The sequence below is a fragment of the Bombina bombina genome, chromosome 10 (assembly GCF_027579735.1).
Source record: "Bombina bombina isolate aBomBom1 chromosome 10, aBomBom1.pri, whole genome shotgun sequence".
Taxonomy (NCBI): Eukaryota; Metazoa; Chordata; class Amphibia; order Anura; family Bombinatoridae; genus Bombina; species Bombina bombina.
The window spans coordinates 123,220,702-123,247,913 of record NC_069508.1 but is presented as its reverse complement, the minus strand read 5'-3'; positions in this window follow the sequence as shown (position 1 = coordinate 123,247,913).

Below are 27,212 nucleotides of genomic sequence, written 5' to 3'. Positions count from 1 at the left end.
GCTTTAATGCCGGGAGCAATGCCCATGATTCATGCTCCTCACAAAGTACCAGTAGCCCTACGAGACAAACTTAAAAAAAGAACTACAGCGCTTGATAAAGTTGGTTGTCCTAGAGCCGGTGCATAAACCAACGGAATGTGTTAATTCTTTGGTTATTGTGGCAAAAACAGGATGGTACCCTAAGGTTGTGTCTGGACCCCAAAGAATTAAATGCCAGTATTAAAAGGGAACACTATCAAATACCAACACAAAATGAAATCCTAGGGGAGATGGCTAGTGCCCAGCTGTTTACAGTTCTCAATGCCTCTAATGGATTTTGGCAGGTACCACTGGAGAAAGGAAGCAGGCATATTATGTACTTTCAATACACCCATTGAAAGCACTGTTTCAAGCATCTTCTCTTTGGTCTGTGTTCAGTGCCCAAAATATTCCACCAAACCATCCGGCAACTGTTTGATGGGGTAGAAGGTGTCAAAGTGTACATAGATGACATTCTGATATGGGGTGCTAATGAAGCTGAGCATAATGAACTACTTGAGAAAGTATTACAGATTGCACATAACAAAGGGTTAAAGTTAAACCAAGCAAAGTATAGATTTCTTCAATTAGAAATTCTTTACCTGGGTGAGATCATCTCAATTTCTGGAGTGAAGCCTGACCCTGCCAAGGTCAAGGCTATTGAAAGTATGCCAAGTCCTGAAAACACGAAAGAATTACAAAGATTCCTGGGAATGGTAACCTACTTGGGCAAGTTCATTGCAAATCTCTCAGACAAAACTAAACACATGAGAGGTTTACTGGTAAAGACTGTTGAGTGGTATTGTGGAAAGGAGCATGAGGCTGAATTTGTATTACTAAAGAAATTGCTAATGACAACACCTACACTACATTTTTTTGATGCTTCACGTAAAAAAAATAATTCCACAGATGCATCTAAAGATGGACTTGGTGCAGTCCTGTTACAACAGGAACAGGGTGGAGGCCTATTGCATACGCGGCCAGGGCTTTTACAGAAACGGAATACAAGTATGCTCAGATAGAAAAGGAGACACTTGGCATAGCTTTTGGCTGTGAAGCATTTCAAAAAATGTTTTACTATACTTCATTCACAATTGAAAATGATTATAAGCCCCTAATAACAAATTCTCACAAAGAGTTATGGAAAGCTCCACCTATTATTTAGTGACTGCTGCTCAAGCTGCAAAAATATGACTATATATTGGAGTTTTCCCCTGGCAGACAGCTTTTTTTTTTTTTTTTAGTAATCTTTTATTAAGGTTTTGCAAAGAGACAGTATACAGTATATGCTTTAAAACAATAATGACGACATTTCCGTTACATACGACACAAGAGTAAAAAAAGCAAGATGGATGACTCAGTAAGAGCCTCTGAAACCTCTATTTTGTAATTTTATAAGCTTATATGGATGACTACTTAGCAGGCATCTTGCAGGTAAAGTGATTTAGGTAATACTAGTATGACATGGTAGTCACATCTAAGACCCTAGTGGGTCTATTTACATTTATTAAATATGTAGGATAGTTTTATCAGCGGGTAAACACTGCTTAAAATGAGATGGTATATGGAAACCTCAAAAGAAAAAGAAATGAAAGAGGGAAAACAAACAATCCCTCTTATACCTTGAGGGGGTGCAACAGTATAGTTCAGTAAAACAATTATATATATATATGTTAGCGTAACATCTGAACAACTAGTTAGATAATATAACTATATATGCCATACATGACTGTTAATGAGTAATTGAGAAGGAGCTCAGATTAAGAGGAGTCCTATAGTAAGTGATTCCAGCCAAGGTAATAATTATCTATATAGGGGTATATTAGTCAGTTATCCGCTATGTGGGGTGATACTCAAACCTGCTCTTCTTTTTGGTTATATGTTAGCCATTTAAAGAAAAGCATTATGTATATATAAAACATTAAACATTGCTTGTATCAAGTAACTTAAACTTATAGTTTCCAAGTGATATTGAAATTACTATGATATGAACTAAAAGAGGCATATTATTCTAAGTATTAAGATGAATATGTTAATATGCCCTATACAAATCACACATCTGAGAGGTATACCCTGTTAATATTAGTGCAGGGATTATATTAGGGTGTTTATAGTGAGCTATTTCTCTGAAGCATTAGTAGTACCTCAAACTATAGGCTACCAAAGTAACAGGCCTGGGATCTAGATTCGGTACACTCCTGGACATATATATAGACCTTTGGCGCATTTCTCTATGCTGGAGTGCAATAGGATTAGGGCCATCTTTAACATTAACATTCCTTTTCACATAGGGAAAGTGTATTAGAAAAAACAAGGGTGGTGGTTTCATATGGTTCCTATTCACAAATGAGAGTATGAGATTTGGTTTTATATTTATATCCTGTGTTGTGGTTTAAATGCTTCAATATGTGTATAAATTTACAATTTTAAGACACAACTTCCATAGGTACATTTCTTTTTTAAAAACATACATACACTACATATAATACACATAGGACTATTGCATATATCAAAAGAAAAGAGCTTTAACTGAACTACCCACACAGAGATCAAAGTTCCTAGTCCATAGCATACCTACAAGGAGGTATCATATCAGTGCCTGAGCAGGGTATGTAAATAAGGTCAATTTTAGCCTATGCCAATTTTGAGTTGAGGTGAAAAGGGGACAAGGATGGATACCGGGATATTGCCCATTCGTTATAGTCCTCATAGAGCTGCAAACTGGACCAGATACCATCATGCTGCCTAGCAGTGAGCGATTTATTTGAGCAATGCTCATGCTCTACACCAAAAGGAAGGAGCATAGCACAGTCTCCACAATTGAAGAGCTGCACATATTTCTCAGCGCTGGAGTTGCTAAGATCAGTCAGGAGAGTCTGAATTCCTGCCACAGAAGGGAAGATCGCAGAATGACAATTGTAGAACTCGGCTCTATCTGACACATGTTCCTCCAGCGTACTAAGGCTGTCAGTCTCCTACTGGGGATTGGCCGCATCCTCTCCGGCTGGGACCGAGACCATGAGTACCTCCTTCTCTCACCTATTTTGCAGAAAACATCCCAGTTCTTCTTCCCTTTCAGGAAAAAGCGTGTGTGGAGGTAAGTCCCCTCCTTGTTCCCTAGGAGCGGGTTTTATTTCCAAATTAAGTTCCTGTGCTTCAGTGTTCTTGCGTGTGTGTCTTACTAAACACGAAAGGCTGTCAAAGTTCTCACACATCTCTTGCTCCAATATTTTTAGCAAATTGAGTACAAATGAATTGGCTTCCATCATGTTTAGTGTTATTTGAAATATCCACTATGAAGTAGTAGATGTTGCACCCAGATTTCCATAGGGTGTTTCAAAACTCATAAAGTTATGCCTTTGTCTTTGAGTGTAATGATCATAATCAGCTCCCTGGGGTCATTTTCATGGCTGTTTTGATATCGTTCAAAGCAGCAATCTCAGCACATCTAGTTCACTAACTTTTTAGTATGGATGGTGCTGTGTGCCAAAGATTTGTGGTGGATTGCTTAACATTTACACAGAGTTCTTGAGAATTGCAGCTATATTCAACCAGTGCTCGGACATGCCCCCCCGGCAGACATCTTTTAATCGCAGATACCTTGTCAAGAATTTGGTTTAAACAAACCAGGTCTCCGGATGATGCTAGTGATGCTGATGTGGATGTGAATATTAACAGCATTGTGATGCCAGTCATGTGGAAAAAACTGCAAAAGGCTACTGCAGATGATGAAACTCTTAAATGTAATACAAGAAAATTTACATGTCAAAACAATACCTTGCACACAGGGATGAACTATCCATGCTTGACAATGTACTCTTGAAAGGCAGGAGATTGTTAATTCCAGTTTCTCTCTGACAAGAAGTGCTATAGAAAATACATGAAGGACATTTAGGTATACAAAAATGCAAGGGGAGAGCAAGCAGTTCTTTTCTGGCCTTCAATGAGGAATGCAGGAAGATATGGTGAAGATTTATTGGCATTCAATGGGAGTGAATTTGGATGGACATGATTACCAAGCAATGCTGGACTCTTGCTCATTGTACCCAGAGGTTGCCAAACTCAGAAATACGTCATCAGAGCATGTACGTAGGAAATTGCGAGCTACATTTTCAAGGTTTGGCATCCCTACAATCCTAAAAACAGTCAATTGCCCCCAGTTTTCCTGCGAGTACTTTAAGGCATTTTCTGAAGAGTTTAGATTTCTTCACAGAACATCAAGTCCCAAATATCCTCAAGAGAATGGATTAGCCGAGTGCGGAGTCAAAATCATTAAGAGACTATTTACAAAAGCTAGTCACTCAGGTGAGGAACCACAGGTAGCTTTGCTTAATTATCATGCAACACCTTTAGAAGGAGGCAAATCTCTGCAGAATTATTCTTCGGGCATCAGATAAAGACAAAGCTATCAATTGCATTTGACACAGTATCATTATGGCAGAAACTTGCATACTTTTTGCATAGAAAAGAAGGAAGGAATAAGGGAATGTCAGAAAAGGAACTATGACAAAAGTCCAAAGAATGAAAAAATGCTGCACATTGGGGATACTGTAAAGATCTAGACAGATCAACGCTGAATGAATGAAGCTGTAGTGCTGCGTAACATCGCAGACAGGTCCTTTGAAGTAAAGACAAAGCACGGAGTGGTGTTAATACGTAAATCGGAAACATTTATTGAAGATACCAAATCATTCTCTGAACCTAACACAGTCATTGGACATGGATTGGTTAAGCAATGCTGAGGATTCAGAAAAGGCTTGTCCGGAACTGTAACAGAATGGTATTAATAGGGATACATTTCTGATCAAATAACCTGATGAAGCGTCATCTTTTGAAGATACCGACAGTACAGAGGACATTCCTGCCCCAGTACAGTATCCAGGAGGAACTCTACAACAGTCCTCAAATGGGTGCTAAAATCAAGTGGCAGAGCTGTCAGAAGACCACAAAGACAAATTGAAGAATGTTAACTGCTTTGAGATTAATTCATTTCTATTGCATTTTGTGCTATACTTAATTTAGTTGTTCTAAATTGATTGTCATGCCAGAAAATGTAGACATTTTGTTTTTGCGAAAATGTGTTCTATTGTTAATTATGCATGTTTGTTTGTGTTGCCGTTTGTTTTGCTTAGAAAAGGAAAGATGTGCTGAGCTGAGCCTGTAATGCAGATGCATAAGGGTCAGATAACAGGAAGAGAGCTAATGTCCCCGGAAGTGCTCAGCTCTGCAGCAGCCAGGAAGAGCTCAGCAGACAGAAAGCAGCTCAGGTGTCAGGGCTCAGAAATAATAAATAAGTTGATTTGAAAGAACTTTGTGGATCATTTCAGTATATCATAGAGCTGAACACATACACTATGGGCTAGATTACAAGTAGCATCCTAAAGTTAGCTCAGGTTGCGTCCTGCTCCTATATTTTATGGTCCCTACTGTCCTCTGTTATCTCCCTTACATTATACATTCCAGCTGCAGAAAAATATAAAGTGTTCCATTCTGTGTGTGTGGGTGTGTGCTTTAAATTTAATAACATCTGCTGGGGGTTCGGCAAAGAGGGGGACCTCTGTGTAAGACTTTGAAAACCTCTGCTCTATCTAAACCGTGAAATACAAGTTTTGGGGTTTATGTTCCTTTAAGATAAAGATATTTCATCTAAACCACTGAAAAAGCATCTATGTCAAACTCTGGGGTTCACAAGCAGGAATGCTTTTCCCAAGTATGTTTCCCCATTGATGCCCAGAGAGTTATCTTTGCTTTAAAAGTCTGTAATCCCACACATACAACCTCTGGTTATACATAAAGAAATCAGAAAAATGCAGAAAACCTTATATCATATAATGCATCACTTAGGGCTCCATGTACCTAGCAGCTAAAGCTGCTCCGGAGCCCTTGTGGGGCAGGTTCGCAGATGCGAGCCTGCTACACGCAATGTAAGAAGCAGCGGTCATTAGATCGCTGCTTATTACACTCTACTGCTTATTACACTCTACTGCTTATTACACTCTACTGCTTATTACACTCTACGTCACCTCTAATTTATTTTGTATCCGGCTATGCATCAAATATATATATATATATGTGTGTTTAGTCTACTTTATTATTTGTGAGATTACTTGTCAGCAATAAAAATGAATTCTGAATGCAACATATCATGAATTAATAATTGTTAAAATATGAAAGATATACCAGCAATGCTCCTCTGGAATAGCTCATTTACAAATTCTAATATGCTATTAAATTGATATATTTCCCCTTTTCATCTACTGATGTTGAGAATCAAAGAAGCCATTGCTTTTTTTTTTATATATATCTGCTGTATTTACTATGGTTTTCATATAAACATACATACAAAAAGCTTTGAATAATAGAAAAGTTAAAGGTCTCACTCTGCAACTTATAATTAGATTCACAATAATGCACTGAGTAACATAACACCTTTCAAATCAGATATAACTCGTTTCATTATACGCGGTAATTTATACTCAAAACCTACAGTAACTGCAAAAATGTATGAAAACTAATTTCTCAGAATATACAGTACATACTGTTTTTTTGTAAGGTACTGGAGAATTCTGCCGAAGATAGAAAAATATATCTGTAATTACAGGGCTTCAATGATTACAGATGAATTCTTAAGCAGGTTTTTTTTTCTTTTTATAGATCACAATTGTGCATTTACGTAAAAATATTTTACATCATGTTCTACTGGCAGAAAAGAAATTGAATATTTTTTCATGACGTACATAATTAAGCTGAAAAAGCCAAGCAGTGAGAGGAAAATAGGATGACAAAGCTGTCTTAAACAGGATTATTATTATCTATTTTTTTTAGGTGATAGTAAACAGTAAACATTGTCACTTTTAAAGGAACACTAAAGTCAAAATTCAATGTTCATGATTCGGATAGAGCACACAACTGTAAATAACTTTCCAATTCACTTCTATTATCTAAATGTGCATATTCTTTTGTATGCACACTTTCTGAGGAACCATCTCCTACTGAGCATGTGCAAGAGCTCATAGTATAGGCGTATATGCATCTTGTGATTGGCTGATGGCTGTCACATGATGCATGAGGAATGACAATTTTAGTATCTTTGAATTTTTAAAAAAAAAATTCTACTACTCATTTGAAATTTGGACTAAGTGCTTTTACCTTGTGTTTTTACTATGCATTTGTTGATTATGCAAATATACTATATTTACCAGTCCTCTAAAACAGTACATTTAAATCTATGTGCTATGCACATGCCAAGAAGCTCAGTTGGGTTTAAAGATTTGAGCTAGAACAGTTTCTTTTAAAAGTTAAAACACATAAATTGATGTGCAATGTTTTCTCGGATATTAGTAGTTTATCTGGCTTTTTTCTTTACAGGAGCTGGTGCTTGTTACAATAGAGATCTAAGGACCGCACCATAGCTTCAGATTGAATGTACCCAGGGCTGGACTGGGAAATCAAACCAGCCCTGGAGTCCAAGCTCCCCCCCCCCGGGCCTTTGCCCAGCCCTCCAACTGGCCCTCAGCCCAGGTCATGAGCAGAGAAAAGGAGACAGGAGGGAGAGTATATGGAGACAAAAGGTCTGAGATAAAGGGGGGAGCAGGGGTATTGAGGGCCTTGAATGTCAGAATTTAGTGTTTTATTCTTTAGGTTAGAGGAAGCCAGTGAAGGGATTGGCAGAGAGCTGCAGCAGAAGAGCAATGACGTATAAGGAAGCGCACCCTACAAGACACATTCATTATGGATTTTAAATACAATTATCTAATAAAAACAATTATTGAGCGAAAGTACTTAAAACAAACTAAGCTTATTGCCTCATGCTGAGTGCATAGATGTAAATACACTGTTTAATAATGACAGTGTTTACAAACACTTTAATTGCTCCCTAACAAATTAGGGCTGGATTTGTTACAGTCAGTGGATAAATAAACACCACATAACCTTTAAAGGGACATAAAACAAGTTCGGATAGAGGCAAAATATAATATGTACTTTAGTTACTTTGCCTGCAAATTTATACTGCAGTGCCTCACCATTAACCCTTTCTTTTTAGTTTCTGAACTGTAAAGCTCTAACTCCCCCCACACAATTCCTTTTATGGCTGTATCTATGTTTATTGTTCTTTTGGTAAAATGCAAAAGTGCACAGGGATTATCTACTGGAGCATGCCTAGAAGATGTAAATTTAGCTAAAATACAATACTTGTGTCTAAACACTGATAAGAGGGGCGGAGTTAGCTGCTCCAGACAGCTTAGCTATGTAATTAATTTTGCTTATTTTTTAAAATTATTTCAAAATACCAGCAATTTGTAAACAATTTTTTATGCAAACTAATTTAAATTAATTAGCCCTTTTAGGATATTCACAGATCTCAACCTGTTTTATGGCACTTTAAACCACTTGAGCTTGGTGATGCTATGAATCATGATATGTGCTGTCTCTTTTGCTCATCCACAAACTTATATCAGCTTTAGAAGTACATTTCACAATACAGTTTTGTGTATAGAATACAGAATGCAAGAGGATAAGATGGGTATTACAAAAGTTTATAACAAACTTCAAGAAACACACTTCTCTGTAGTTGTCCCTAGGAATAATCCTTCATTCATTAATCAACACAAATTAACATTTAGGGGTAGATGTACTAACAAAGCAACTTTGATAATAAAAGTAAATTAGAAAGTTGTTTAAAATTGCATGGCCTATTTGAATTATTAAAGTTTAATTGTGAGTAGACTGTCCCTTTAAAACTGAGATTATCTCAGAGTAAAAGCTGTCTGAGAATTTACCAATCAGTTACTCTATTTACTTTCAGCTGCATGGTGAAAAAAACAACCAAAGCTATCAATCAGCAGCATCAGTACTGTGTTACCACCGTTTTTTTAAGTTGATGTTTTTCATGTTTTTTAACAAATACTGTATAAAATAAAACCCAGTGGGTATAAAAAACACCTTTTAATAAATGTTATCTTTTGTGAAAAATCAAGGCATTTTCACTTCTTTATCTCCAAGAAGGGAGATTTATTTGAACTGTTATACTCTGAGCTTGGTCATAAGCTCAGAAATGTGTGAGTATGTTTCCAGTGTTGCAGCAATATCAAATTGCACCAACAGAACTTTTCTATTATTTTATTTACTCTCTTGGAGGTTGAAAGTCTTCAAACAACATTTTCATCCAATTTGGGACTTTTTAAATACTTTTGGGACTTTTAACACAGAATATATATCCTTTGATAGTTCACTATATCACATTTTTTTGTTAACGTATATTGCTTGTTGTAGTTTGCAAGTTTTTTCTTGTTTTTTTTATTGTTTATTTTTGGAAAGTGAAATATTTACAGTAAATACACAATGAAAAACATTACTAAATATTATTAAATAATTATTATTTAAATACTCACACACACACACACACACACACATATATATATATATATATATATATATATACAGTGTATATATATATATATATATATATATATATATATATATACAGTGTATATATATATATATATATATATATATACACACACACACACTGTGTTATAGCCCTGTGCAGTCAAATTCATGGCATTATACCATACATCTTTGAACCTTTATAAAAACGTTTTCTTTATATTTTTTAATCGGATAGTGTTTATATGAGTTTACCTGTATATTTGAATGCATTTATATTGTGTTTGTGGAATTATTTTCATATCCTTAACCCTTTATGTGAGTTCTTCAGTCGCACTAACCCGACACACGTTAATTTTAATTCTGCTCAATTGAACGCATTTACTTTCAACTTGTAATATGTGCACAAATAACCCACCCACAATATTCTTATATTGTGTGCACTCGCTAATGTTGGCGCACTGCTTTTAATCTAGCCCAACATAAACAAATGACAAAAAAAATCCTCTATAAAACAATCCGCTTATGTCCTTTTAAGTTTTTTTGAGAACATTCCTTATATATTTTAAACATTAGCACTTGTTTTAACTGCACCCTGGAATAATAGAAATTAATGCAAGAGCCGTAGATACAAGCAGTTTATCTATAGCATTGCTTTAATGTTAGTCAGAATAGAGTTATCATTTGGGTTTATGCTGCTTATAGCTTGCATTGTACTTGGTTAAAGAGACAGTCTACACCAGAATTCTTTAGGCCTAGATTTAGAGTTCGGCGGTAGCCGTCAAAACCAGCGTTAGAGGCTCCTAACGCTGGTTTTGGCCGCCCGCTGGTATTTGGAGTCAGTGATTAAAGGGTCTAACGCTCACTTTACAGCCGCGACTTTTCCATACCGCAGATCCCCCTACGCCATTTGCGTAGCCTATCTTTTCAATGGGATCTTTCTAACGCTGGTATTTAGAGTCGTTTCTGCAGTGAGCGTTAGAGCTCTAACGACAAGATTCCAGCCGCCTGAAAATAGCAGGAGTTAAGAGCTTTCTGGCTAACGCCGGTTCATAAAGCTCTTAACTACTGTACCCTAAAGTACACTAACACCCATAAACTACCTATGTACCCCTAAACCGAGGTCCCCCCACATCGCCGCCACTCGATTAAAATTTTTAACCCCTAATCTGCCGACCGCCACCTACGTTATACTTATGTACCCCTAATCTGCTGCCCCTAACCCCGCCGACCCCTATATTATATTTATTAACCCCTAACTTGCCCCACACAACGTCGCCGCAAGCTACTTAAAATAATTAACCCCTAATCTTCCGACCGCAAATCGCCGCCACCTACGTTATCCCTATGTACCCCTAATCTTCTGCCCCTAACATCGCCGACCCCTATGTTATATTTATTAACCCCTAATCTGCCCCCACAACGTCGCCGACACCTACCTACACTTATTAACCCCTAATCTGCCGACCGGACCTGAGCGCTACTATAATAAAGTTATTAACCCCTAATCCGCCTCACTAACCCTATCATAAATAGTATTAACCCCTAATCTGCCCTCCCTAACATCGCCGACACCTACCTTCAATTATTAACCCCTAATCTGCCGACCGGAGCTCACCGCTATTCTAATAAATGTATTAACCCCTAAAGCTAAGTCTAACCCTAACACTAACACCCCCCTAAGTTAAATATAATTTTTATCTAACGAAATAAATTAACTCTTATTAAATAAATGATTCCTATTTAAAGCTAAATACTTACCTGTAAAATAAATCCTAATATAGCTACAATATAAATTACATTTATATTATAGCTATTTTAGGATTAATATTTATTTTACAGGTAACTTTGTATTTATTTTAACCAGGTACAATAGCTATTAAATAGTTAAGAACTATTTAATAGTTACCTAGTTAAAATAATTACAAATTTACCTGTAAAATAAATCCTAACCTAAGTTATAATTAAACCTAACACTACCCTATCAATAAAATAATTAAATAAACTACCTACAATTACCTACAATTAACCTAACACTACACTATCAATAAATTAATTAAACACAATTGCTACAAATAAATACAATTAAATAAACTATCTAAAGTACAAAAAATAAAAAAGAACTAAGTTACAGAAAATAAAAAAATATTTACAAACATAAGAAAAATATTACAACAATTTTAAACTAATTACACCTACTCTAAGCCCCCTAATAAAATAACAAAGACCCCCAAAATAAAAAATTCCCTACCCTATTCTAAATTTAAAAAGTTACAAGCTCTTTTACCTTACCAGCCCTGAACAGGGCCCTTTGCGGGGCATGCCCCAAGAAGTTCAGCTCTTTTGCCTGTAAAAGAAAACATACAATACCCCCCCCCCCAACATTACAACCCACCACCCACATACCCCTAATCTAACCCAAACCCCCCTTAAATAAACCTAACACTAAGCCCCTGATGATCTTCCTACCTTGTCTTCACCATGCCAGGTTCACCGATCCGTCCTGGCTCCAAGATCTTCATCCAACCCAAGCGGGGGTTGGCGATCCATAATCCGGTGCTCCAAAGTCTTCCTCCTATCCGGCAAGAAGAGGACATCCGGACCGGCAAACATCTTCTCCAAGCGGCATCTTCTATGTTCTTCCATCCGATGACGACCGGCTCCATCTTGAAGACCTCCAGCGCGGATCCATCCTCTTCTTCCGACGACTAGACGACGAATGACGGTTCCTTTAAGGGACGTCATCCAAGATGGCGTCCCTCGAATTCCGATTGGCTGATAGGATTCTATCAGCCAATCGGAATTAAGGTAGGAATTTTCTGATTGGCTGATGGAATCAGCCAATCAGAATCAAGTTCAATCCGATTGGCTGATACAATCAGCCAATCAGATTGAGCTCGCATTCTATTGGCTGTTCCGATCAGCCAATAGAATGCGAGCTCAATCTGATTGGCTGATTGGATCAGCCAATCGGATTGAACTTGATTCTGATTGGCTGATTCCATCAGCCAATCAGAAAATTCCTACCTTAATTCCGATTGGCTGATAGAATCCTATCAGCCAATCGGAATTCGAGGGACGCCATCTTGGATGACGTCCCTTAAAGGAACCGTCATTCGTCGTCTAGTCGTCGGAAGAAGAGGATGGATCCGCGCTGGAGGTCTTCAAGATGGAGCCGGTCGTCATCGGATGGAAGAACATAGAAGATGCCGCTTGGAGAAGATGTTTGCCGGTCCGGATGTCCTCTTCTTGCCGGATAGGAGGAAGACTTTGGAGCACCGGATTATGGATCGCCAACCCCCGCTTGGGTTGGATGAAGATCTTGGAGCCAGGACGGATCGGTGAACCTGGCATGGTGAAGACAAGGTAGGAAGATCATCAGGGGCTTAGTGTTAGGTTTATTTAAGGGGGGTTTGGGTTAGATTAGGGGTATGTGGGTGGTGGGTTGTAATGTTGGGGGGGGGGGTATTGTATGTTTTCTTTTACAGGCAAAAGAGCTGAACTTCTTGGGGCATGCCCCGCAAAGGGCCCTGTTCAGGGCTGGTAAGGTAAAAGAGCTTGTAACTTTTTAAATTTAGAATAGGGTAGGGAATTTTTTATTTTGGGGGTCTTTGTTATTTTATTAGGGGGCTTAGAGTAGGTGTAATTAGTTTAAAATTGTTGTAATATTTTTCTTATGTTTGTAAATATTTTTTTATTTTCTGTAACTTAGTTCTTTTTTATTTTTTGTACTTTAGATAGTTTATTTAATTGTATTTATTTGTAGCAATTGTGTTTAATTAATTTATTGATAGTGTAGTGTTAGGTTAATTGTAGGTAATTGTAGGTAGTTTATTTAATTATTTTATTGATAGGGTAGTGTTAGGTTTAATTATAACTTAGGTTAGGATTTATTTTACAGGTAAATTTGTAATTATTTTAACTAGGTAACTATTAAATAGTTCTTAACTATTTAATAGCTATTGTACCTGGTTAAAATAAATACAAAGTTACCTGTAAAATAAATATTAATCCTAAAATAGCTATAATATAAATGTAATTTATATTGTAGCTATATTAGGATTTATTTTACAGGTAAGTATTTAGCTTTAAATAGGAATAATTTATTTAATAAGAGTTAATTTATTTCGTTAGATAAAAATTATATTTAACTTAGGGGGGTGTTAGTGTTAGGGTTAGACTTAGCTTTAGGGGTTAATACATTTATTAGAATAGCGGTGAGCTCCGGTCGGCAGATTAGGGGTTAATAATTGAAGGTAGGTGTCGGCGATGTTAGGGAGGGCAGATTAGGGGTTAATACTATTTATGATAGGGTTAGTGAGGCGGATTAGGGGTTAATAACTTTATTATAGTAGCGCTCAGGTCCGGTCGGCAGATTAGGGGTTAATAAGTGTAGGTAGGTGTCGGCGACGTTGTGGGGGGCAGATTAGGGGTTAATAAATATAACATAGGGGTCGGCGATGTTAGGGGCAGCAGATTAGGGGTACATAGGGATAACGTAGGTGGCGGCGGTTTACGGAGCGGTAGATTAGGGGTTAAAAGTGTAATGCAGGGGTCAGCGATAGCGGGGGTGGCAGATTAGGGGTTAATAAGTGTAAGGCTAGGGGTGTTTAGACTCGGGGTACATGTTAGAGTGTTAGGTGCAGACGTAGGAAGTGTTTCCCCATAGGAAACAATGGGGCTGCGTTAGGAGCTGAACGCTGCTTTTTTGCAGGTGTTAGGTTTTTTTTCAGCTCAAACAGCCCCATTGTTTCCTATGGGAGAATCGTGCACGAGCACGTTTTTGAGGCCGGCCGCGTCCGTAAGCAACTCTGGTATCGAGAGTTGTATTTGCGGTAAAAATGCTCTACGCTCCTTTTTTGGAGCCTAACGCAGCATTTGTTTTAACTCTCGATACCAGAGTTAAATTTATGGTGCGGCCAGAAAAAAACCCGCGGAGCGTTAACAGCCCTTCTACCGCCAAACTCCAAATCTAGCCGTTATTGTTTTAAAAGATAGATAATCCCTTTATTACCCATTCCCTAGTTTTGCACAACCAACACAATTATATAAATACACTTTTTACCTCTGTGATTACCTTGAATCTAAGCCTTTGCAAACTGGCCCCTTATTTCAGTTCTTTTGACAGACATCCATTTTAGCCAATCAGAGCTGGCTCACCTTAAATCCACGTGCGTGAGCACAGTGTTATCTATATGACACACATGAACTAACACCCTCTAGTAGTGAAACACTGTCAAAATGCCCTGAGAGAAGAGGCGGCCTTCAAGGGCTTAGAAATTAGCATATGAACCTCCTAGGTTTAGCTTTCAACTAAGAATATCAAGAGAACAAAGCAACATTTGTGATAAAAGTAAATTGGAAAATTATTTAAAATTACATTTTCTATCTGAAACATGAAAGTTTGTTTTGGACTAGACTGTCCCTTTAATGCTTTGAATATGCCCCAATGACGTCACACACAGCAGTAATCAACCAAACTTCTTCAACTAAATGCTGGTATAGTAGTAGTATGGTTGTTGATATGTCTCAGTGACTATAAAATGTATAGAAGGTTGAAAATAGACTGACTCCTAAGTACCATACTGAGTATGTTAGGACTTTGTGCTGTTAACGTAACAGTTTATGCAAATATTTTATTTAGTCTCAGATTAATGATTTGGTTTCACAGTATCAACACATTTTAAACACATTATTGATTATGTGCCACATATTTGTTGATAAATAATTTGGATTAATGTATTTATATAATTTGTATACACAATATAATTTAGTATATGTGACATTATTTTGTATACACCATATGATCTCTGTCATTGGTAGAATAAATTAATCGCACATGTTGTGGGAATGATTATGGATTTTATAAGAAAATGCTGTGTGACTGTCTGAGGAAGGGGTGAATACCCCAAAATGTCCCTTTTATAAAGAAGAACTGCAATTTAAATCCAGAGAGTGAAGTGTTTTTATGCTGATATACATAATAGAGATGATAGACAGATAGATAGAAAATTATGTTTCTTAAAATAACCTTAGGTAATATATCACTTGCACAACCTTTAAGAAAATGTTTTTACAATTTTTACAAGGTATACTTGTATCAAACAAGGATAACATCCACCCACAAAGATGTAGGGACAGCCATAGCATACACACCCTACATTGCTTTCTTGTATTCCATTGAAAGTGTAGACCATAGCTATGTCACTACTTTGCACAAGCTGTCTCTAGACCTTCCAACTATCCCAACTGGGTGGAACATTCCAGGATTCTAAACTCTGTTCCACTGAGACATCCATATGTCCTGATTTGCAGGATTTCCATAAGCCCCACCCAGAAACCAACTGGACATTCCTATGCATGCCCACAGTCCCACCCACTATCTACTCATGATCATACTTCTCCTGATGCAGCCAATCCCACACAAAACGTTGACAGCCCCCCTCACCCTGAGTCCCTGATAGCCAACTACTAATGTTTAGAGGTATGCATATCTGACTGACCCTGGCATATATCTGTGGCAAGCAAGGAATGATAGCCTGCAAGCCACTTATTGTCACTACAGTTCTGGAACATTGTTGAAGATGTATTGCTACAGTTATGGTTAAGGTATCAAGGTCTTAGTTGCAAAGAAGAAAAGCACTATGTTGCAAATGAGGAGAGGTAGAGGGTTGGACATATAAGTGTAGATGAGATAAAGGGTCGTATTTAGCAAAGGTCTGTCGGACCTGATCCGAAAGTGCAGATCAGGTCCGACAGACCTCGCTGAATGCGGAGAGCAATATGCTCTCCGTATTCAGCATTGCACCAGCAGCTCTTGTGAGCTGCTGATGCAACGCCGCCCCCTGCAGATTCGCGGCCAATTGGCCACCAGCAGGGGGTGTCAATCAACCTGATCGTACTCGATCGAGTTGAATTGTGGCTATGTCTGCCCGCCTGCTCAGAGCAGACGGACAGGTTATGGAGCAGCGGTCCTTAGACCACTGCTTCCTAACTGGTGTTATCCGGAGCTTGATAAATTGGCCCCAAAATGTAAATGAGGACCACATTTTGCCCATTATTGCTTATGTTACACATCATTTGTCTTTAATTTCTGCTATCAGTCCCTTTTTTCATAAAAATGCTGCATGAAATATTCATTTGTCTTAATGGTTCTTCATTAAGGATTTTCTGTCTTTGGTTAAAAATGACACTGCGACTGTACCCTACATGGGGTAAACTGATTCAAAGTCATAGTTCACTTCCTCTTAGTTTACTTTATATTTACGCAGCTTTTTCTTATGCTTTTTCATTATATATATATATATATATATATATATATATATATATATATATTCCCTTATTTATTTGTTTGCTAATAATACATTTGTGTTAGTAAGGAATAAAGAAATCTCTTAACTTAGAAAATAGATCTAAGAAATAAAGTGCATGCAGATGTGACCTTTGTAAATGCAGTATGTCACGTTGTGGCACATCTGGATATGCAGCTTGCTACATAAAAGTTGAGTCCCTCTGCACAATGATGTATCACTCAATTTATTACCATGTAATCTGTGAAAATATTGTTTGAGATCCAAAAAATTAACATTACTAAGACATGCCTGGAAAATACTACCTAACAATGATTTTGCATCTTGTGAAAGAGTAGATTCTAAATATCAGAAATAGTCCAATTATAGTTTGAGTTCCATTCATATTAAAAATCAAGTACAGAGGAGAATCTGCCTGAAATCCAGATTAAAAGCACAAACTATTTGAAATCATGAGAAACAGCAGAAATAGAACAGATCTGTTGTGCCCTACACCAAGCTGTCCTAGATGAGTAGATTGTTGCAGGAACAATATTTTTGCAGACACTTTGGGTCCCATTTATCAAGCTATCAACTGCCTGTTTGTGCATCATTACCTGCACACAAATTATATATCAAAGCAATTAACAGTCATCTCTTTTAAAAATCAATCGCCTAGATTTAGAGTTTTGTTTGTAAAGACCCGCGTAGCTAACGCTGCTTTTTTTTCCAGCGCACCCTTAAAGGGACAGTATACACTCATTTTCATATAACTGCATGTAATAGACACTACTATAAAGAATAAGATGCACAGATACTGATATAAAAATCCAGTATAAAACTGTTTAAAAACTTACTTAAAAGCTGTCAGTTTGGCTCTGTTGAAAAGGTAGTTGGAAAGCCCACTGCAAGTGGCAAATAAGACCCTCCCCCTCCCCCTTCTTTTACATATGAAAAGAGCCTTTACACAAACAGGAGCAAGCTGGAGAAGGTAGCTGACTGTATTCACATAAAACTTTGGGGCTTGGTTAGGAGTCTGAAAATCAGAGCAATGTTATTTAAAAATAAGCAAAACTATACATTTATTTAAAAAAAACAACTTTATGGGCTTTATAAATAGATCATCTACAAAACATTTATGCAAAGAAAAAATGAGTGTATAATGTCCCTTTAAGACAACGCTGGTATTTAGAGTTGTCTGAGTGGCTCCGTTAGGCTCAGAAAATGGAGCGTTGAGCATAATTTAGCTCCACTTCAACCCTCAATACCAGCGTTGCCTATGGTAGCGGTAAGCTGGAAAAATGTGCTTGTGCACGATATACCCATAGGAAACAATGGGGCTGAGCTGGCTGAAAAAAAACCTAACACCTGCAAAAAAGCAGCGTTGAGCTCCTAACGCAGCCCCATTGTTTCCTATGGGGAAACACTCTCTAAGTCTGCACCTAACACCCTAACATGAACCCCGAGTCTAAAAACCCCTAACCTTACACGTATTAACCCCTAATCTGCCGCCCCCGCTATCGCCTACACCTGCATTATACTATTAACCCCTAATCTGCCGCTCCGGACACCGCTGCAACCTACATTATAGCTATGAACCCCTAATCTGCTGCCCCTAACACCGCCGACACCTATATTATATTTATTAACCCCTAATCTGCCCCCCCCAACGTCGCTGCTACCTAATTACAATTATTAACCCCTAATCTGCCGACCGGACCTCGCCGCCACTATAATAAATGTATTAACCCCTAAACCGCCGCAATCCCGCCTCGCAAACACTATAATAAATTGTATTAACCCTTAATCTGCCCTCCCTAACATTGCCGCCACCTACCTACAATTATTAACCCCTAATCTCCCGCCCGCAACGTCGCCGCTACTAGACTGTCCCTTTAACTATTTAATAGCTACCTAGTTAAAATAATTACAAAATTACCTGTAAAATAAATCCTATCCTAAATTACAATTAAACCTAACACTACACTATCATTAAATTAATTAAATAAATTAACTACAATTAAATACAATTACATTTAATCAAATAAACTAATCTATAATACAAAAAAAACACACTAAATTACAGAAAATAAAAAAATATTACAAGAAGTTTAAACTAATTACATCTAATCTAAGCCCCCTAATAAAATAATAAAGCCCCCCAAAATAAAAAAAATCTTACCCTATTCGAAATTACAAAGTAATCAGCTCTTTTACCAGCCCTTAAAATGGCTTTTTGCCGGGCATTGCCCCAAAGTTCTTTTACCTGTAAAAAAAAAATACAACCCCCCCAACATTAAAACCCACAACCCACATACCCCTACTCTAACCCACCCAATCCTCCCTTAAAAAAACCTAACACTAACCCCCTGAAGATCTCCCTACCTTGAGTCATCTTCACCCAGCTGAGCCGAATTCTTCATCCAATCCAGGCGATGTGGTCCTCCATCCGGGCGAAGTCTTGATCCAAGTGGCAAAGAAGAGGTCCTCCATCCGGGCGATGTCTTCCTCCAAGCGGCATCTTCTTTCTTCTTTCTTCCGGCTCCATCTTCAGACCGCCGACGCGGAACATCCACCTTCCCCGACGGACTAATGATGAATGACGGTTCCTTTAAGGGATGTCATCCAAGATGGCATCCCTCGAATTCCGATTCTATCAGCCAATCAGAATTAAGGTAGGAAAAATCTGATTGGCTGATTAAATCAGCAAATCAGATTGAAGTTCAATCCGATTGGCTGATCCAATCAGCCAATCGGATTGAGCTTGCATTCTATTGGCTGTTCCAATCAGCCAATAGAATGCAAGCTCAATCAGATTGGCTGATTGAATCAGCCAATCAGATTTTTCCTACCTTAATTCCGATACAATTCCGATAATTGTATTATAGATTAGTTTATTTCATTTAATGTAATTGTATTTAATTGTAGTTAATTTATTTAATTAATTTGATGATAGTGTAGTGTTAGGTTAAATTGTAACTTAGGTTAGGATGTATTTTACATGTAATTTTGTAATTATTTTATCTAGGTAGCTATTAAATAGTTAATAACTATTTAATAGCTAGTGTACCTAGTTAAAATAAATGCAAAGTTGCCTGTAAAATAAATATAAATCCTAAAATAGCTACAATGTAACTATTATTTATATTGTAGCTATATTAGGGTTTATTTAATAGGTAAGTATTTAGTTTTAAATAGGATTAATTTATTTAATTATAGGAATATTATTTCGTTTTATTTAAATTATATTTATTTTAGGGGGTGTTAGGGTTAGGGTTAGACTTAGGTTTAGGGATTAATACATGTATTATAGTAGCGGCGACGTTGCGGGCGGGAGATTAGGGGTTAATAATTGTAGGTAGGTGGCGGCGATGTTAGGGAGGGCAGTTTAGGGGTTAATACAATTTATTATAGTGTTTGCGAGGTGGGAGTGCAGCGGTTTAGGGGATAATACATTTATTATAGTGGCGGCGAGGTCTAATCGGCAGATTAGGGGTTAATAGTCGTAGTTAGGTAGCGGCGACGTGGGGGGGGCAGATTAGGGGTTAATAAATATTATATAGGTGTCGGCGGTGTTAGGGGCAGCAGATTAGGGGTTCAAGTTTAAGTACTTCACTATCTAAATATTTCAGCATTTTCTGTGCCATTTTGAGGAGATCCACAACATAAGGTGGGCCTTTTCCAGTACTCTGGGTAGAGTGTTTCTCACTAGTAAGATCTGCATTGGTTTTAATCTTAATTTATATTTACATAATTATAAAAATCATATTGCCACAGTTATTGTTCATTACCTTCTTTCTGCATCGTTTGACAAAATACAATACAATTTGATCATTTATTTTAACACCCTTGACTGCTGAAGATTATTCTGCAAGGTATGACTAACAGCACGTATCTTTGCTTACAGGGAAGTGAAAAAGTTAAAAGCTTGGTAAATTGTGTAGAATTACTATTAAAAAAACAGACCGATTGGCACCTAATCACTATACAAAATGTCTCTGCTTTCTGAAGAACACAATTGAAAGCAATAGTGCCATAAATTAAATAAACACATTTTAAAAGTTTATAAACAACACAGCGGCACACACAGAAAAAATATCTACATGTTTCGTATCGCCCCAATTCTTTATCTGAACACTGTGCAACAACAATTACAAATAACTGAAGCATAAAAATATTTAGTTATTAGTAAAAAAATATTAATTATATTAGTAATTTGTATCGTTTTGTCTCTAATATACAAACTTTAACTTGGTTTTCATGACAAGTACTGAGATATCTATTGGACTGCTATGTGTATTCATATGCCTTAATTGCATGTGATTTATTGCTCTGACTGTGACATGGTGTGACTTTTTGAAATCTATTTGTTGATAAAACCTGTTTGATCATTTATCCATATTTACAAAACGTGTCTGTTATTAGAGAACTGGTATATCATTAATAAATATTTTTATATTCTGCCAATGCTTTTGAGGATAGAGAATCATAAACAACCCCATGCAAATGTATTTTTCTCTCTCACATTTAAATTAAAAGAGAGGCACAATATGTCAAATTACTGCTCAGCGTATATTTATTAAATTTAAAAATGATTCAGCCTTAATAATTTACCTAAACCAATAAAAATATGTTATGTCTTTACTAGAACAGATTAAATAATGGAAAAACAAAAGTGAAACATATAACAAAAATAAAAATTTAGACATAGGGCTCCATGTACGAAGAAGCGACAGATGACTTTGAAGCCCTTGTGGGCAGGTTTGTATATGCAAGCCTGCTTTCCGCAATGTAAGAAGCAGCGGGTCATTAGACCACTGCTTCTTACACCCTACACCACCTCTGAGGTGGCAAGGAAAAATCACTGAGCGTTCACTGTCGGTGATTGATAGCCCCTTCAGTCACGCGATTGATCACGCAAATGAAGGGGCGAGCATTACACACAGCGCTGAGTGTGTAATGATACATACTGGCCAGTGGATGAAAGGATCTGCTGCCCGTTGGCAAGTTGAGAAGCTGTCCACCCGTCTCTTAGTACTATTTCACCTCAAAATTTCTTCAGCTCACAATAGTAACTGCATTTCTTCAGCTCACAATAGTAAGTGAACACTTATCCTTCAGCTAATGTCAGCTGAGTGTTGGAAAAAAAAATCAACCAGCATTAGCAGTGCTGAGGTTATGTTTTGCATTACTAAGATCTCATGAGAATCCCCTTAAATCTTGTGATATTTCATTGTAAACTTCCTTAAAGGACCAGGATTTGCATAATCATCAAATGCAAGATAACAAGACAATGCAATAGCACTTAGTCTGAACTTAAAATGAGTAGTAGATTTTTTTATAACAAATTTCAAAGTTATGTATATTTCCACTCCCCTTGTACCATGTGATAGCAATCAGCCAATCACAAATGCATATACGTATAGTCTGAGTTCTTGCACATGCTCAGTAGGATCTGGTGACTCAAAAATTGTACATATAAAAGACTGTGCACATTTTATTTAATGGAAGTAAATTGGAAAGTTGTTTAAAATTAAATGCTGTATCTGAATCATGGAAATTTAATTTAACCCGAGTGTCCCTTTAAGCTAAGTATAGGGAAAAACCATGACAGTGCTTGAACATGCCAAATGCACTCTCCCTTGCAAGTCCGTAGAGTAACATCCTAATTGTATGCTTAAAGTTTCTTTACAGTAGGATGTGGCTACTGATGAAGTTTTAAAATAAATGTTTAGGTGACATTTTCTATTCAGCTTTTTACAGCTATGCTGTATCACTTTCAAGTGCTTAAACATTTGGGTATGATTTCCAACAACAGTTAGAGTTGCCAACTTTTTTTTAAAGTAAATAAGAGAGGCTAAGGAATCAACACATTTCAAATAGGGAATCAAAGACATATATAGTAATTACTGAAAAATATACTTTATTTTACAATTAGATACAACAATATTCTTTGTACAAATTATCTTCATTCGTACAGTCTAGTCCCTGTAATACATAATATATATAACTACTGGTCCCTGGACATGTCCAGCTAAAATTTACCTGGCCTTGAGGTCACTTGGGCTGTGAACCAATGGTCTAGTTTAATAGATTCAACAACGTTGTGCAAACCTTTGAATTCGATTTCTCATTTAAGGCACAGTGGGAGTAAAGATATTAAACTGTCAGATACATGAAAATTATTAAAGGGACAGGTTACACCAGAATATGTATTGTTTTAAAAGATAGATAATCCCTTTATTACCCATTCCCTAGTTTTGCATAACCAACACAGTTATATTAATACACTTTTTACCTCTGTGATTATTTTACATCTAAGCCTCTGCAGATTGCCCCCTTATTTCAGTTCATTTGACAGATTTGCATTTTAGCCAATCAGTGCTGCTCCTAGGAACTCCACTTGCATGAGCACAGTGTTATCTATATGAAACACATGAACTAACACCCTCTAGTGGTGAAAAACTGTCAAAATGCCCTGAGCTAAGAGGCGGCCTTCAAGAGATTAGAAATTAGTATATGAACCTCCTAGATTTAGCTTTCAACTAAGATTACCAAGAGAACAAAGCATAATTAGTGATAGAAGTAAATTGGAAAATTGTTTACATGCCCTATCTGAATAATAAATGTTTGCTTTGGACTAGACTGTCCCTTTAACTAAATAAGAGTACAATATTACATTATTACATGTTTAACATGAAGAGTTCACATGTTGTAAAAAATAAGGGAGAAAATGTTCTAAGGGCAGATGAATAAGGGAATCTGGGAGACTGTAAAAAAGTTAGGAAAGAAAGGAGGTCATTGGAAATACTGGATGGTTGGCAAACATAGGGTAAGTAAACACCTTGTGATTTCATTTTTTTTGTAGTCTTACACACAACATACAGTATCAATAAAATCAGAACATTATTAAAGGGACACTCAAGTCAAAATAAATTATTATGATTTAGTATGAACATCAGTTTTAAGACAATTTCCAATTTACTTCAATTATTACATTTTGTGCAGTCTATTTATATTCACACTTTCTAGGAAACAAAATCCTACTGAGCATGTGCACAAGCTCACAGGGTATACATATACTAGTCTGTGATTGGCTGATGTCTGTCACATGATACAGGGGGCTGGAAAATTGGAGAAAAATATATATATGTGTCAGAAAAAAAATCTACTGCTTATTTGAAATTCAGAGTAGGGGGTAGATTTATCATAGTGTGAGCGGACATGATACAATGTAGTCCTCTGCACATCGATAAATGCAGACAGCATACGCTATCGGCATTTATCATTGCATCAGCAGCTCTTGTGAACTGCTGGTGCAATGCCGCCTCCTGCAGGTTCATGGCCAATCGGCTGCTAGCAGGGGGTGTCAATCAACCCGATCGTATTCGATTGGGTTGATTTTTGTCCGCGGCCTCAGAGCAGGCAGACCAGTTATGGAGCAGCAGTCTTTAGACCGCTGCTTCATAACTTCTTAAGGCTCACACGGAAACAGGGGCATCAAGCTCCATACGGAGCTTGATAAATCAGCCCCATGGTATTAAATCATTGTCTTTTTATTATGCACTTGTTAATTATGCAATTCTACTGCATTGAGTGGTCCTTTAAAACAAATTAACACCTTGTTTGCTGCAAATATTTTCCAATAGTCAAAAACAACCCACTGCTTTCTTCATTTTGTGGAGCAATTCCAGACATTGTACCTCTGCTACAAAATAAAGGGCGGGATGGGGTACATTGCATGTACATTTGCTAGTGGGGAAGGTCACTGAGAGGAAGGCAAAACCTACACATGCCTTCCTGTAACCTTACACACAAGCCCAATTAACCCTCTGATGCAAATTATTTCTTAAATAGGTAAGCAACTCTTTAAAAGGACAGTAAAGTCAAAGGGGCCAATTTAACAAGCTGTCAATCTGCCCCAATGCAGCTGTTTCCGTGAGAGCCTTCAGGCAGTTAAAGGGACAGTCAAGTCCAAAAAAACATTCATGATTCAGGTAGGGCATGTAATTTTCCAATTTACTTTTATCACCAATTTTGCTTTGTTCTCTTGCGGCTAGATTTGGAGTTTGGCGTTAGCCGTGAAAACCAGCGTTAGAGGCTCCTAACGCTGGTTTTAGGCTAACTCCGGTATTTGGAGTCACTCAAAAAAGGGTCTAACGCTCACTTTTCAGCTGCGACTTTTCCATACCGCAGATCCCCTTACATCAATTGCGTATCCTATCTTTTCAATGGGATCTTTCTAACTCCGGTATTTAGAGTCGTGTCTGAAGTGAGCGTTAGAAATCTAACGACAAAACTCCAGCCGCAGAAAAAAGTCAGTAGTTAAGAGCTTTTTGGGCTAACGCCGGTTCATAAAGCTCTTAACTATTGTACTCTAAAGTACACTAACACCCATAAACTACCTATGTACACCTAAACCGAGGCCCCCCCACATCACCGCCACTCGATTAAATTTTTTTTAACCCCTAATCTGCCGACCGCCACCTACGTTATACTTATGTACCCCTAATCTGCTGCCCCTAACACCGCCGACCCCTATATTATATTTATTAACCCCTAATCTGCCCCCTCAACGTCGCCTCCACCTGCCTACACTTATTAACCCCTAATCTGCCGACCGCAAAGCGGACCGCACCGCTACTATAATAAAGTTATTAACCCCTAATCCGCCTCACTAACCCTATAATAAATAGTATTAACCCCTAATCTGCCCTCCCTAACATCGCCGACACCTAACTTCAATTATTAACCCCTAATCTGCCGACCGGAGCTCACCGCTATTCTAATAAATGTATTAACCCCTAAAGCTAAGTCTAACCCTAACACTAACACCCCCCTAAGTTAAATATAATTTTAATCTAACGAAATAAATTAACTCTTATTAAATAAATTATTCCTATTTAAAGCTAAATACTTACCTGTAAAATAAATCCTAATATAGCTACAATATAAATTATAATTACATTGTAGCTATTTTAGGATTAATATTTATTTTACAGGCAACTTTGTAATTATTTTAACCAGGTACAATAGCTATTAAATAGTTAAGAGCTATTTAATAGCTACCTAGTTAAAATAATTACAAAATTACCTGTAAAATAAATCCTAACCTAAGTTACAATTAAACCTAACACTATACTATCATTAAATTAATTAAATAAAATACCTATAATTACCTACAATTAAACCTAACACTACACTATCAATACATTAATTAAATACAATATCTACAAATAACTACAATGAAATAAACTAACTAAAGTACAAAAAATAAAAAAGAACTAAGTTACAAAAAATAAAAAAATATTTACAAACATAAGAAAAATATTACAACAATTTTAAACTAATTACACCTACTCTAAGCCCCCTAATAAAATAACAAAGACCCCCAAAATAAAAAAATGCCCTACCCTATTCTAAATTACTAAAGTTCAAAGCTCTTTTACCTTACCAGCCCTGAACAGGGCCCTTTGCGGGGCATGCCCCAAGAAGTTCAGCTCTTTTGCCTGTAAAAAAAACCATACAATACCCCCCCCCCAACATTACAACCCACCACCCACATACCCCTAATCTAACCCAAACCCCCCTTAAATAAACCTAACACTAAGCCCCTGAAGATCATCCTAGCTTGTCTTCACCTCACAAGTTATCACCGATCCGTCCTGGCTCCAAAATCTTCATGCAACCCAAGCGGGGGCTGGCGATCCATCATCCGGTGGCTGAAGAGGTCCAGAAGAGGCTCCAAAGTCTTCATCCTATCCGGGAAGAAGAGGCGATCCGGACCAGCAACCATCTTGATCCAAGCGGCATCTTCTATCTTCATCTGATGACGACCGGCTCCATCCTGAAGACCTCCACCGCGGACCCATCTTCTTCCGGCGACGTCCAACTGAAGAATGACGGTTCCTTTAAGGGACGTCATCCAAGATGGTGTCCCTCGAATTCCGATTGGCTGATAGGATTCTATCAGCCAATCGGAATTAAGGTAGGAATATTCTGATTGGCTGATGGAATCAGCCAATCAGAATCAAGTTCAATTTTGGAGCCAGGACGGATCGGTGATACCTGGTGAGGTGAAGACAAGGTAGGATGATCTTCAGGGGCTTAGTGTTAGGTTTATTTAAGGGGGGTTTGGGTTAGATTAGGGGTATGTGGGTGGTGGGTTGTAATGTTGGGGGGGGGGTATTGTATGTTTTTTTTTACAGGCAAAAGAGCTGAACTTCTTGGGGCATGCCCCGCAAAGGGCCCTGTTCAGGGCTGGTAAGGTAAAAGAGCTTTGAACTTTAGTAATTTAGAATAGGGTAGGGCATTTTTTATTTTGGGGGTCTCTGTTATTTTATTAGGGGGCTTAGAGTAGGTGTAATTAGTTTAAAATTGTTGTAATATTTTTCTTATGTTTGTAAATATTTTTTTATTTTTTGTAACTTAGTTCTTTTTTATTTTTTGTACTTTAGTTAGTTTATTTCATTGTAGTTATTTGTAGGAATTGTATTTAATTTATTTATTGATAGTGTA